Raw genomic sequence first — 15457 nt, 5'->3', positions numbered from 1 at the left:
GCAGTGTACCTCCAGAGAGCACATTATAGTTATTATGAGACTAAGCTGGCATTTTGGTTTTCAAGGCATTCAATAAACTCAGCTAAAATGCATTTACTAAGCCACAACCAGAATCGAAAATCCTCAACAGCAAATTTTTGCTGGGGACAGAGGGAAAAAGATGGTCCGAATAAGGAAAGATTGTGTATATTTACTTTGCTTATGTTCAGTAGAACAAGAATGCCAAGAAAGGAAGGGTCTGGAAAGTGAGAGAACAGGAGCCATTGTGTTGAAATAGTGTTGGCAGCAAACAGAGACTTTCAATGTGTTGTGAATTTACACTGTTACTAAGGATGGAAAACAATGAGGGTTTTATGAGACTTGTTTACACACCCAGAAAAGACATTTAGCTTTTAGAAGCAGAGTGGTGTGGTCAATGTTGGACATGCAGTTATTAAACTCAAAATAGTTCCTTTCTCAATGGGTCAGCAAGTTCTGGAAGTCCGTCTATGTTTCAAGGTACCGTGAGCCATAAATCCATATTTAATTAGCTTTGAATGAAATGCTAAAGATGATAGGATCTTTGTGTTAAAAATGAAACCAAATTGGGTCTGGTTGATTTATGTCTAATTCGGAGTTATAATTTAATTAAAATGACATACTGAATATTAAAAATCACCCTGGCAAATTTCTTCCCACGTGAAATTCAAATTCAGTGTCTTATAGTTTAGGAATCTCCATGTTCTATTTCTTTGTCATTGCTTAATGTGTTTATTCACTCCTCTTCCCATAGCTTGCTCTCTTAACAGGCTTGTTTCTGATTAAATTACAGCTCCTTAGTGACTCAAAATTATAAAAATAAAGTTTGAATACAAACACTTCGTTATTTCTTAATGAATAACTTATTTGACAGTTCTTTGAACATTCGCTCTTTTCTTTAACAGGCTTATATTTACGGTAGAAGGTTAACAATGAGTTTAAGTATAGTGGCTGAGGCAAAGTTACAAATGAAACGGTAACTACAGTGATTGGCATTAACAAATGGCAGATGGATAGCTTACTTCTCTCTTTTACAAACTTTAGTTGACCAAACTGGAATTCTTCCCATTAAGAATTAGAAGAACTTATAAGAAAAAGCAGTAGAAAATTTGGTTAGCACTGGTGGCCCATTGGGGTAGTCTTAGCCCTAATATTCAGTTTCTCAGAACTGTGATTTTAAATTCTTCCTTTAGAGCCAAAATTTTTTTACGTTTACTTTCTGGCCCCAGGGGATTTTCAATTTCACCTAGAGATCACCTTTTTTTCTTCATTCCCAACTGTGGAGAAAGAAAACATATTCTTAGAATTATAGGAAGTCAAGGCAGGAACAGATTGAGGTTATCAGCTTGACACTCTAGCGCTTATCCTTTGGGATTTTGATCTTTCTGGCTCAGTTATCCCTAGTAATGAAGTTCTCATTTTACATTCTGTGAATCTGCTGACTGGTCAACTGGCCTCCACATGAGGAAAGTTCTCCCCAATACCACACAGTCTAAATTCATTTCACCTGTATCTAGTAATACAGGGTTGGGGGAAGCACATCTGCCTCACATATAAATTTCAAAGAGTGCCAACAACCCAGTAATCAAGATAAATATTTTAATGCAGTTTAAAAATATCAAAACAAATGTAAAAATATCCATGAAAAATAAAATGTCAAAATTTGAACTAATGACAGGATTGTTACCCTCTTTTATTTTTCCAAATTCTCTAGCTCTAATAAACATAAATGTTTAAAGTATATTATTCTATTTTCTATTTCTATATTATGTGTAAATTCTAATCTTATATCATTAACTGTGTCCTTTTATTTACATTATTTAATTTGTGTGTGTGAGTGTGGGGGGGGACAAGGGAAGTTTTCTTCTTCTCTTTCTCCTTCTCCTTCTCCTTCTTCTTCTTCGCTATTAGCTGTGTGAGCTTCAATAAGTCCCTTACCCTTTCTGTTCCTCAATTTTTCTATCTGTAAAATGGGTTAAGGTTATTGAGAGGATTGACTGAACAGATGTATGTTAAGAACTTATAACAATGCCTTGCAAAAGTTGGCTTGATTTATTGTTGTTTTGCCACTGCTGCTGTTTTAATTGTTATTGAAAGTGAAATGTCCTCGTGTATTGCCCATGGTGTTTGAGATAAGGAACAAAAGGCCTTGGACTGGTTGCCATATTTCTTGTTAGCCTTCTCTCTCTTCCCGAACTTGGACTCTTTTAGCTTTCAATTTCTGAGAGAGCTGCAACATAGGTTTGTATTACCTACCCCGAGTCAACTTAAACTCCACTGTGGTGTGTGGGAAGGCAGAATAAACTAGTTGCAACCTCTGACTTGAGAGTCCTCCTCCACACTCTCTCATGCCACTGAATTACAGGAGCTGTAGGGAATCAACTAAACCGAGGGATTCCAGGCAGCCCTCCTCCTGAAGGAACACCAGGGTGGGCACAAACCTAAAATTCTACCATTCCTTCTGGGCTCCGCATTACATTCGCAACTCAAGTCTCTTTTCAAATGCCAATATCATGAGAATTTTACCGTTTTAAACTTGGTGTCATTTAACAGATAGCTCAGAGGTGGAGGAGTCCAGAGAGGGGAGACATCTAGGAGTTCAAGAGCATAATTATCAAAGTGTCAAATGAATATTTATTAGGCATCTAACTGTCCAGTACAGTACTGGGATTTGGAAAATACAAAGCAATCAGCGATGTGATTTTTCACCTCAACAACTCAGAATTTGGTGGACTAAAAAGACACATGCAAAAAATAATACAGTGGACATCAGCTAAATTGGTGCCCCTAACTTCTCTGGGCCTCAGTTCCTATGCTCCAAGATGTCAGCAAAGAGAAATAAATGAAAACAGTGCCTGGAATAGAGTAAGTCCTTAAGGAATGTAAGCTATTTTTCTCATCAACCAGAGGAATGGAAGAGTCTTGGCATAGCCAATGGGCACAGAGGCTCTGAGAGTGGAAAGGGTGGTTGAGCTGGTTTTGAAGAATGAGTAGGAGTTTGTTAGGTAAGAAGGAAGTAGGGGAGGGGAAGACAGGAAACAATAGCAGTAACAGAGGTGTGACTGGTTTGGGACATTCAGGACTGCAGGTAGAGTGTGCTTCCGGTTCTACTAGGAATTACTGATGATGCCAAACATCTGATGACTATAGGCCACAAGGAATTCGCACTACAGGAATAGCTAGTAATAATACAACACTTAGGCTATGCAAAATGTTAACATAAATAATGAAATAGAACTTCTTTCTTTTCTTCATCTTTTTTTTTTCAAACTCCTCTTTTTTCTCTCTTCCCTTCTGACTTTTTTTCTTCACTCCCTCTCTTGCAAGAACTATGGGATAATTCAGATTCAAGCCCTTCTTCTTCCTTACTGTATGGATTTTAAAGGTAAGGGTAAGCAGTTTCACTACAGTATCACTACACTGTCTCAGATGGAGTAAACACTGAATTCTTTCATCTTTGCAACAAATATTTATGACTTACCTATTATAAGTCAGGCACTGTTCTAGTTCCTTGGAATACAGTATCAAACAGAGGAGGCAAAAATTCCTGCCCTTCTGAAGCTTGTATTCATTCTATCAGATGGAGTGAGGAGTGAGGAGGTGGTGATGGAGGAGACAGATAAGAAACAAGACACATAATGCATGAGTAAGTTATATAGCTTATATTAGGAGAAATTCTGTTTACATTTGGCAATTAATATTTGACAAAAGAGTAAATGACAGGATTGGTATGGAAGGGAGGTAAAGGTTTAATTAGAAACTTTGTGACAGCAACTTAAGATGTTTAGTAATAATTAAAGCTAACCTGTATTTACAATGTGCATTAGCAAGCCTTGAAAAATATTTATTAAAATCCAATGATTCTAAAACTATAAATAGATATTTTGCCCAGAGTTTCCAAATATGCCAGATGTTTGGGGATTTAATGAGCATTGTAATTTAGTATTTGGGAAATAGGATATAGAAGCTAAAGAATAAACAGACCCAGAAAAGAAAGGAATCAACTCCCAATCTCAGAGTACCTTTTAGTATCAACATACAGTCATAATCCATTTACAGATATAGCATTTATAAATTTCAGTCATCCTTGACTACTTCTGACTCCACGAAGTGTAAAGGCAAGGATAAACTACTGACTCATGTTTTGTCACAAACCCTCATCTTAGCTAGTTGTTTCTTCACCAGCCTTCACAAAACACCTAACAGATGCTCTTTGAGGAAATGAAATGTTAAAGCTTAAATTTAGTTAGTTACTGACCACATGGTTTTTTTCTAGATATTGTTAGGGGTGATATAGAAACAATGGTGAATAAAACCACAAAAATCAATGCCTTCTTGAGCAGACCTTCTCTTAGGAAATCCACGTAAGTTCCTGTAATCGTAGCAGGCTGCAGCTCAGCTGAATCAAAGTTAAATGATTTATTTTCTCCAATGCCCAACTCTCTGCTAGTAGATGTCACTGTGAATCGATTGTGCTGGTTCTTCTCCCACTGAAGGACAGTGTCACTCGGTTCTGTTGCTGGCTGTCTTCCTGTTGGGTTTGGCTCATGAGCTTCACCGGCAGAAGATAGGAGGACCAGAGAAGAGAGATCTCTTCCCTGCTCTCTCAATGCCCCAGGTCTGAGGGAGCAGAGGTGTCCTTCCGTGGGGGTAGCTCCTGCCGGGCAGCCCCTCCTCCAGGACTCCAGTTCCCACTGAGCTCTGGGATCAATATTTATTTTCCCAGCTCACTGAGGCCTTCTATTTCTGGTCTCTAGGTGTCTTAATATCCCTTTGGTATTCTTAACTCTGCCAAAATGTCTTTAAATAGTTTTTTTCATTAAGCTTTCTCAGTTGGATTATCTGAGTAAAATTCTGCTACCTGCTGCACCTCTGATGATACTCCAATTTTGTGCCAAATATGAGAATCATGGTGAGGGGTGGGTGCAAGGTTTGAGCTTATGCTCTAAACATTAGAATCGAAGGGAAAGAACACATTGATGCATAGATCTTATCGACGATGGAACTGAGTAACAAAAACATATGTTGATAATCCGTTATTATGGCATCATTGATATGCTGAAGACTAGCTCCCCCAGAGATTGGTGAGTGGTGGGTAATTTTATGGGCATTGTATGTTTGTGTAGGGCACTGTGCCTTTTTTGAGGAGCCCCAGAAAGCCTCACACAGGAAATACGCTTTTAGGAATTACTTGGTTGAATAAAGTTAAGGACCCATTGAGCTAGTATTCCACTGAAATTTGAGGATTCAGAGATAGAAAAGAGTGACATCCAGTCAAAGGTAAAAGCTGAGCACATTCCCCTGAGTGGAGTTGAGTATTAACCTACAGAATAAGACCAAGAAAGGAAGATTAAGGTTCTCAATATTTTCATGACAGGTAAGAGTTGCTGAGAATTTGGTACTTTATGGGGAGTGCAGTGAAAAGCAACCACAAGCCTGAAAAAGAATAACATCATGCTTAATTTTACAGATGTTATAAATGACATTATTGTCCCCATAAAAAAGTGACTGACTAGACAGGGAAGCCGGTGAATCGGCACAGTCTCAGGGTCACGTGGCAAGCTCTTGGCTAATTCTGGCACAGGGTTAAAGGAGAAGAACTAGATTTAAGAATCTAATAAAGCAAGAAAGTTTTGGCAACCAAATTGTGGAGCAAGGGACATAGTCACATTAAAAAGAATCTTGAGTGTCTTGTTTGGGAGGTTGCTTCTTACTCATTTTAATGGGTCACTTAGGATCAAAACAAGTTAAAAAAGGCAGAAGATTAATTCTGCCTTCATTCTGCTGGATTTCAGTTAGCACAGGAACCTATTTCCCAGAAACCTTGTATGAAAGTTGTTAGAAAAAAATAAGCCAATGAAGACAGTTGTAGAACCTATGGTATTTACCAATATACAGTGAGTATTTCTTATGGTTGAGAGAGAACAGGACTTGGGGTGACTCAGACCCAAGGTCAAGCCACAGCTCTGTCATCACTGGCTGTGTGACTGTGGGAAAGTTACCAGGCTTTAGCTGACTCTTTTGTAATGTGAGTACAGTAACAGCAAGGTTATAGGACTGTGGTAAGAAATAAATGAAATCAGTGTAAACCTGTTGACATATAACAGGTATCCCCACAAATGTCTGTTCCCATTTTGAAGACATAATCCCAAATTGCCTAGTTTTCCCTCTCCTTGTCCCTCTCCATCTCCCTCTTCCTCTCCACTCCAGCCCCCTATGCTCACCCTCTAAAGAGGAAATTGTAAATATTTTGATTTTGGGGCTACGCCTTGTAAATAAACGTTACCCCTCTATCACAGGCTCTCAGAAATTGAATTGGATAGCCATCCGCACTCATCAGCCTGACACTCTGACACTCATCTACTCTTGGATATTTGAAAAGATGAGCAAAACATGAAGCTTAGAGCCCTGCTGGGAAAGCAGATGGATTAACTAGAGTGTTCTAAAGCAGTGGTTCTCAATCTTGGCTGTGCATTAGAATTACCTGGGGAGGATTTAAATATCCCAATGCCCAGCCCTCACTCCAGACCAATTAGATCAGAATGTCTGGGGATAGGACATAGGCATCATTCTTTTTATAGCTCCCTGGTGATTTCAATGTGTAGCCAATGTTAAGAGTTGCTCTTCTAGTCCAAATTAAAACCTGAAGGAACAATGAGGAATTATGGCTGTATCAAATCTAGTAACTCAATGGGCTGAACTGCCTACTGATAAGGCAATAAGTTTTGCTTTTCTAAAGCTATTGATTATAGAAAGCACTGAAATTACTCACACTGAGTAGCCTGTGCCTTCATTTTTGAAATCTCACTTAGGAATTCTGTAACCTGAAAAAGCAAATACATAAAAGAGGGTGATAAAATACTTCATTTCCTATGCTGTGGTTTATGTTGTATTAGAAAGCAAATCCTTAAATACTCTCACTACAAGTTTATATTTTTGTGGTCTCGATTCTGAAATCAGAGTTCCTTCATTCCTTTCCTCATTCCTTCACTCAGTTACTCACTCACTCTGCTGTAAACTTTAGCTGTCACTTGACTTTGTGACTTTCCTTCTAGAATGTAAGCTTGAGAGAACATTATTTTGTTTTATTCACCCATGTGTCTCCATCACTGTTAACAATGGTGAACACATCATAGGTGCTCAGTAGATAAATAAATAGAAGGAATTAATGAAAATGTTTCTAATACTGGAATTGGAGACAAAACATGAACATTAATTTGAGACAGTTGTTAGATTCCAAAGGGAGTAGATTTAGGATGAAACGATGAAAATTCAGTGGCGGTCTGGGGTAAACTGCCTCTATTCTTTACTGCCGTCTTTTGGGAAAAGCCATATGTCAGTCCATTCCTTTAAGGAATTTGAAAGGGGAGAAAATCTAGAACAATTTTTTTCATTTCACAAAGATCCCCAAAGAGAAAACTGGTCTAACATCTCCCACTGTGTACACAGGAGAAGCCTTCTCTTCAAGGCAGCAAAACCCAAAGGAGTGATGAACAGAATAAGAAAAAAGGAAGAGCAAATGATTGCATCCATTTACCCTTTAAAGTTAGCATCATCAAGCTGAGTGTGAAATGGATGTTGATAAAGAGATGGCCACTTCACAACTCGGGAACATGAAGGACATGTGAAGAATATTGCATTCGCTGTCAGCTACTCCTTAGTTCCCATCAAACATCAGTCAGAAAAGTGGGCTAAGGTTTTGCCTATGTAATTTCATTACCTGTTGCAACCTGTCACTGTTTTTGCATAAAGTTTGTAATTAGACCATTGGGCCAAGGAACCTGAAAAACCTGCCCTGAATTCTCGTCAAGGTAAAAAATTTGATGCAAGAGAAGTCTTACTAAAATATTGCAATGCACAAATGTGATCTTTTATTACATGCCACAGTCAGGAGAGTGAAGAAGGCCTTAAATAGATTATTCTTCCTTCAAGTCTAAGTCATTGAGTATTTAGAGGTCCCGCCTTTTTAAAAAATCATGTACTATTACCAATGAAAGTACTTACGATTCACTGTTGCTCTGCTGTGCTAGATTGGATAAACACCCTGACTACTTTCTCAGGGAATGATCATGTCCTTTCTTAATAGTAATATATGGGTGTACATCATTGATTTTAAATCCACTAAGGTCATTCAAGAGGTTCCCATGACAAGGAGACTAAAGATTCAGGTTGAGGTTAATCCAGCAGCTCAGAAGCTTTCATGGGTCTTTTATGATAGGTGAGTTAGGTATCCCTTGCTGTTGAGATAGGGAAGTAGGAGGTAAATTGACCTTTAAGCAAACAATTATTAGTATAAGGAAAATTAATATAAAGAATTAATGATCTCTTTTGGAATGGGGGGGTTGCTTAGGAAAAGTCAGTTTGAGTACTGTGTGTGTGTGTGTATGGGAGTGTGTGCATGACTTGGAACAAAGAGTTGCATCCCCGTGTCATATTTGGGAGATCACTCATTCAGAAAAGAAAAGTAAATTAAAAGCTACTAGGCATTTACTAAATAAGACAACATGATGAGCCTGGGAAAAACATAGGCTCTGTCTATAAAGATCTCTCCCTAGGGATTAATCAATCCCTCATTGCTAACACCTCTACATGTTTAAAGGGGGACACGTTTTCCCACCGAGCTCCTCGATCCTAATAGCTTATCTTTTTCTCACTGGACTGCTTCCCTTCAAGTGGATGATGTGAGTGACTTTGGAGATGGGGAATAAATTGTGTAAGGTTGTGTTTAATGGACATAATCTTACATGGTTCCATTTTCTCCTATACAGGTTGAACCCACAGAACAGTTCTTTCTAGGTCCCTCAAGTCCTTAACTTTCTTTGTCCTTTCTCCATGCCCTATTGTTGATGGTTATATGATTTTGTATAATTTATAATGATAACTGATATCAGCCCATTATTTCATTTGACCCTCACAACATACAGTGGAATTCAAACGCTGACTCCTTTGACAGCAAACCCTAGGCTTTTTGAAACTCAGCTCCCAGAAGTTCCATTTTCCTCTTCTTTTTGATTTCTAACCAAGTAAGTTCCATCCCTTCAGGACCCATTATCACCACAGACAACTTCTGATTGAAACTGACTGGCTTTAAAGACGTCTCCCTCATATACAATACAGTACTCTCATATTCAGTACTCTTGATTATTTTAGAGAAATATAATTAATATGGAGTGCCTTGCTGGATATAGAAAAACAAGACTCTACCTTTTTAAGACTACAGCAACTCTGATGTTGGGGAGCAAAAGCTTATGCTTCTTAACGTAAGGAGATTTCTTCTTTGTATGACACTGTTAGGGCTGGGACAGTTGTTTTCCGGAAATGTCATAGGCAATGAGTTTATGCAAATAATCCCAGAGGAGGTGCCATGGGACTCTGAGAGAGTGGTAATTACAGTTTTCAACCACAGCATTTTTAGTGATCAAGCCTTTGGAATGTAATCTTTCCATATGCCTCCTTCAGACTCCTGAAGTGATAAACAATCATTTGTGATAATTGCAAAATAGCAGCCTCTACTCCTGCCCCGAGAGGCTGGGTTGTAGGACATTCTGAGTGTCTGCCTTTAACAAGGGGGTGATTTGGCCAAATTCCTCACCTGTCCGGCACCCCATTTCTGGAACTGTAAAATGAGGGTTTTCTATTTCACCACCCATCAGATCCTGTGCTGTTCAAAATCTACCTTCTGGGATATAAATTCTTCAAAGAAGAACAGAGTCTATTTTTGTTTCTTGTCTCACTCTCAACACCCGGTTCAATGTGCTGCTACAAATATGGTTAGCTGTTTGAAATAGTTTAAGGAATTAGACATTAAAGACAAGCTCCAACCTTCCAGTGTATACTTAAAGTATTTTCTCACAAGTGTCAAGATTTTATGCATTACAGTATGCTCATGATATTTTCCCTGGTGTTTTATTTTGGGCATTATAAAATCTGTAGCAATTAGTTTCTCACAAGTCTATTTTATGCTCAAGAATCTGTGATTTCCTAGCCATGCAATTTCTACGGTTCTACCTTTACAAGGAAGGTCTGCATTTCCCAAATTGATATTCCCACTTTTGATTTGGCAATTTTCCTTTGCTTGTGCCTTTGGGTTATGCTCAGTCCTTTTTAAATGCTATTTGGTAAAAAATCAAGTGCAAATTAGGAGGAAGCTATAGGCTAGTGAGCTGTAAACATGATTTAAATAGCAAAGTGTTTATAGCTACAGGAAATGAGAGAATGTGTGTGTGAAGATAATGTTATCATCATAATTTCATATTTTAATCTTGCCTGAAATGTGTGCATTTCTGCCACAATTGCCAGCCATAGAAATAGAAATAAGGTTGTGTAGGACACCCTAAGTAGATTATGATTAGCATAGGGAAAAAAATCAATTATTTGCATAGAAAGAAGCCCTGCAATATATTTCTCTGCATCCGTCTGAATCCTTCATTTTTACTCCATTCAACTATTTTTTAAACCTTGGTCAAATTGTTAATTGAGGCATGCATCCCATTTTAGGCATCTCTTATATAGAGATATATAAAGGAAATAAAAATCCTGTCCTGGAATTGGGAAGAATGTGAGAAATAAAGGGAGGGTTTAAGATAGACTATCTAATAGATGTGGAAATGTTTTCTTTCTTCCAAAAAAAATAAATAAATAAAGGTCTGTGTTAATTAAAATAGTTGTCCTAATCCTTAAAAAGTTTCCAATTTAGAAAAGAATATTAGTAAGCTCTGAAAAGAAAATTCATAACCTTCACAGCTATTATTAAAAAAAAAAAAAATCACTGCTTATATCCTTAGAGGGTGACTTCTGGATTGTTGATGGAAGGTTTTTGTTTGCTGTAATTAGCAGGTTATTGTGACATTATACACATTTGTTAGGAAGTATTTCTCTCTTAGATTTTGTCCCTTTTCAGGAGGCATGTCTAGAGCATGTATTGTGACATTCTATCCTACTCTCCAATCTGTCAAAACGAGGATCTGCCTCTAAAGAATCTTCTGGGTGGACAACCTTAGAGTATCACTTCCCACTTAGCAATCAGTGTTTCTGGAAGTACCTGCCCACTTTGAAAATGTGAAAAATATTTTCATATATCTCTGTTTTTAAATTCCTCTTGTTTCTGTCATTAGGGCCATGTTACTTATTTCTGTAGTCTTTCATGCCTTTTTTTACTTTTTAAATTTTTTAATAAATGGGAGTTTTTGCTATACCCCTACCTCCCATTAAAGATAGTTGCCATATTCAGAAATCACCTGCTTAGAATGATGTTACCACAACTATCTTTCATTTGAGCATCTCCATGTGCTTTATGTGTTTACCCATCCAAGTCAATAACCAGCAAATGCAGAGATAAATGTCATTATCCACAGAGAAGCTCTGAGAGATGGGAGGCCTTCTCTTGGCCAATGGCCCAGGCCCATACTGGAATCAGCACAAGAGAACCTGGGTTTCTACCTCCTTAGATTTAATGCTTTTTAGTTGGGATCAAATTTGAGACTTGAGGGACTCTGTTGTGTATATTCCAGTTAGGTTAGGATGCAGCTAGTGATTAATTTTAAATTCTTACCAGGTGAGAGCTAAACTTAGCCAATAAAAAATTGCTGCTCAAACTATTTATAAACCAGAGCCCAGGATTTTGTCAGTCCATTTGCATTTGTTTATGCCTACCCATTCCGAGTTCTGAGGATTTTAATTGGCAAACATTCAGGTATCTGCGTATGGGAACCTGACTATAACAGCCTCTGTGGGAGTTTAGTCACGTTTTAGCTGAATTAATGCTAAAATAAGATGAAACTATTATAGTAACAGCTCTGTGCTGCCCCTCCCCATTTAGGAGGTTTTACTCTAAGGGGGCAGATTAGGTCTTTAAAATATGGTAATAGCTGTCTGTCACTATAAAACATATTTTGGATTGGGCCACGTTTCAAATTCTTAAAGCTGTATTCAGTTTTACTTATTATTCATGCTAGAGCTGGATTATTGACCTTAGTAGATTGTTATCCAACCAATGATAGGAAAATTTTCAAATAAAATATCTTAAAAATATATTTTCCAATAAGCTGCTGTAAATCATGTTTCTCCTAGGAAAATATTTAATAAGAGTTGTCTGGTCAGAGCCAAGTATTCCTTTCTGATTAGTGTGTCCTTATTATATTGCTATCAAATATCTTCTTTGAGGATGTTATAAATACAAACATTAGGAGTAATAAATTGGTTTTTTACTTGATTAAAGTGCAGAGGGATGCCATGTGAAACACTTGCCTTATATTTGTATTTATTGATGAAATATATTCTTTCCTTCTTAGGTGAGTGGGATTTCTGACTCTGCTTGTTATACCACAGCACGTAAGCTTGAGGTTTTGGCATTCTTTGGATGACTCTGATTAAAATGAGTTCCTGTCAGGTATATTTTGAGAAAAGGGGATGGACAAATGGCAAAGCAAACAAACAAAAACACTAGATTGTGTGTGAGGGCAGGAGTAATTAAAAGAGGCAGTTGCTGTTTCATGCCTTTGAGTGCCTCCTGGATTTATGCAACAGCCCAATGCGCAATTATGCACACCGCCATCTTACCATGGCTAAGTGAGGCACTTGGGGTCTTTTTTTCCCAAACAGTAGATCAGCAGAAATAATTGATCACAGGTGTTTCTAAAATTGAACCACACTGGGAAACCTCACAGTGTTCAATGGCCTTTAAATTCTACCTGCCACCTGTGAAGAGGAGCCCCCTAGGCCAGCAGAGAGAGCAGGGGTAGGATTCTCTACCTTGAAATGTGGAGTATCTGAGGATACTGCCAACTGTTTTATAACCCACAACAGGTTTTATTGTCTGCTTAAAGCTTATTTATCCAGGTGGGTGTCTTTGTGTTGTGTGTACTTCTCAATAGGTATGTATTTAAAGTAAGGTCACTTTAGCTTACCAAAAAAAGAAAAAAAAAAGTAAGAAAAGCAAAACAAAACAGAAAACTCTGCTGTCTGGGCCCAAGATCCATGCCAGCTTCACATTATCAGTTTAAAAATACATGGCCTCCGAAAAAGGCATGAGAGTGATGACAGGCTTTGAGAGTAGTTCAGGATTTCATGGTCTCCATGGCAACAGCGGGGTTTTCCCAGGTGGTTTCTCACATCACGTTGGATTTGTGAGATCGGGTTGAAGATTAGAGGGTTAAGGATCACTTCTTTTTATCTTGCTCCAGCTCTTTTTATTTAAGCTGAAGCAAGCCATTGTTCCCCAATTTTAGCCCCGAGAATGTTTCTTCAGGACGCTCAAATTGCTGGAGTGACCCAGTGGGTCCTAAATGTTTTGGAAAGGAAAAAAAAAAAGTATTTTTAAATAGTTGAATTGCTGGGTGAGAAGTGTGGGGAGTTGGAAGGGAGGGAGAAAGGGGGCTTTGCTCTCTAAACACCAATTCTTTTGTAGTGACATGACAACACAAAGAATTGAGTGGAAGTGTGTGAACCCCAGGAACTGAGACCCGGAGGAAAATCAGTAAAGGAAGGGACCTGTTTCCTTTACTTGCTCCTCCATTAACCAACTAAATCTTCTCCCAGGTTTAGCTTTCCCCTCCATGATAGAATTTTCTAGGTTCTTTCTTGAGGCCATGATCATCCTAGCTGCTGCAAGTTGCAGAAGTGGAGATTTGCCAGGAAGAGAGAGAGACTGGGCTCTCGGCCAGTTGTAAGAGTCTCTGCCATCGTGCAAGTTATAGTGAAAGTCGAAGGTGGACCGCTTTTCCATTATGAAGTAGGTATGTAATGGGAAAATCATGGGTGTAAATATAGATAGACTTGTTATGTGAAGGTGAAATATTTATTTTGGCAGAACTCAGGGTGCCATGCTTACATCCTCAGTTATAACTTACAGTAGGTATCACCATCCCAAATGCCTCCAGTGGCCGGACAGGAGACAGGAAAATCTGGCAGAGGGTAAGACAATTAGGACCCGCGTGGCTTGTGGCTAGAGGGTGTGTGCCCCTCATATAATAAGAGCTGACATTTACTGAGTGCATAATATAGGGCAGACACTATTGAATAATTTTACTTATTTGCTTATTTAATCCTTGCTCTAGGTCTATGAGATACGTGCTTTTATTAGTTCCATTTTAAAATTGAAGAAATGATTTGCTGAAGGCACGCAGTGACTGAGTGGTAGAGATGGGAATCAGAGCTGGGCAGTCTTCCTCCAACACCTGCTCAGTGAAGCTACACTGCCTCTCTGGTTTGCCATCTGAGAGCATAAGTAAAGAGACCGGACTCACGGAACACAATTTAAAAAGAGAGATTTGTAAAATCCAACTCTCTTATTTTATAGATGAGGAAACCGAACTGCCAGAGGCAAAGCTAGCTCTATTATAGTAGGGCTGCCAGGTAACATAAGATTCCCAGTTAAATGTGAATTTCAGGTAAACAGCAAATAATTTTTAGTACAAGGATGTCACCAAATTAACTTATACTAAAATATTGTTTGTTGTTTATCGGAAATTCACATTTAACTATATCCTGTATTTTTATTTGCTAAACCTGGAGACCCCAATTAGAGGCATTCTCACTAGCTGATGGTCATAGTTTATGTATGGTTTGACCTGGACAACCTGTACCAAATCTAGGTACAGAGCAATTGTATCGAAGTTAAAAGCATTCCCTCAAGACCTACCTGGAAAAAGTGTTAGAGAGCGGAACAAAATGATCAGAGAAGATTTTGGTGAGGACAGATGGGTAGGTATCTAAAAGAACCAGTACGGCTGCAAAAAAAGAGCTCTCTGATAAAAGTGCGTGTAAAACATCATGGAAGGAAGATGAAAGGCCCCAAACCAAGAACAAGGGTTGAAGCAGTGATGGAAACTTAAGAACAGAATCAACATTGCTGAAGTCCAGAGTAGGCTTGGGCTTACTAATGATTTTAAGAAAAAAGAGATGGTTTTATTAGCTGCTTTTGAGGTAAGCAAAAGAATAAAAGTTACCATTTCAGGCACATGGTGTGATAGCAACAGATGACTGGCAATGCACAGATGACATAAAGTGAAGCTGTTCAGCTTTTAGTTTGCTTTCCTTTTCATCATCAAAAAACCTAACCTTCAATCTGGAAGGGGTAAAACTCATTCAGGATGAGGGAACTGAAGCCCAAGATAGAAGAAGAGATAGAGAGGACATGGTCAACTTATTTGCGTTACAGTCTCAGGATGCTGAAAGATTGTGCAGAAATGCAGGTGATGCCTCTGATGTCAAATTCTGGGAAGTTGGAGAGAAAGGGCACAGTGCCAGAAGCTGAAACATATTTGGTTTCCTCCTGCCTTGAACAGCTCGAAAACAGTAGGCATCCCAAAGCCAACTGTGGGAGGAACAACTGCTGGATTGTGAGACTAAATGTGTATAGGGTTGAAATATTTTTCCATGAATTCCAGGGTACATTGGAAGACAGAGGAAGCAAGTGTGAGAAGATGCATTGGAAGATTTG

The 15457-nt window shown here is 38.4% G+C and overlaps 1 long non-coding RNA gene across 14 annotated transcripts in view; it reads left to right on the top strand.

Moving 5' to 3' along the window:
* Positions 1-421: 421 nt before the first annotated feature.
* The window catches only part of LOC119533829, a 42790-nt gene continuing 27754 nt past the window's right edge, over positions 422-15457 (top strand). For 13 of the 14 annotated variants that reach the window (XR_005216891.1, XR_005216898.1, XR_005216892.1 and 10 more), the window contains exon 1: positions 3633-13751. This is a non-coding gene — a long non-coding RNA (uncharacterized LOC119533829). Of the gene's footprint in view, positions 499-3632; positions 13752-15457 lie in introns of those variants that run through there. The other variant, XR_005216896.1, reaches the window with a different exon arrangement.

Source organism: Choloepus didactylus, chromosome 5, assembly GCF_015220235.1.
Source record: "Choloepus didactylus isolate mChoDid1 chromosome 5, mChoDid1.pri, whole genome shotgun sequence".
NCBI lineage: Eukaryota > Metazoa > Chordata > Mammalia > Pilosa > Megalonychidae > Choloepus > Choloepus didactylus.
The sequence above is the reverse complement of the archived record's forward strand: the minus strand, read 5'-3'. Positions and strand labels throughout refer to the sequence as shown.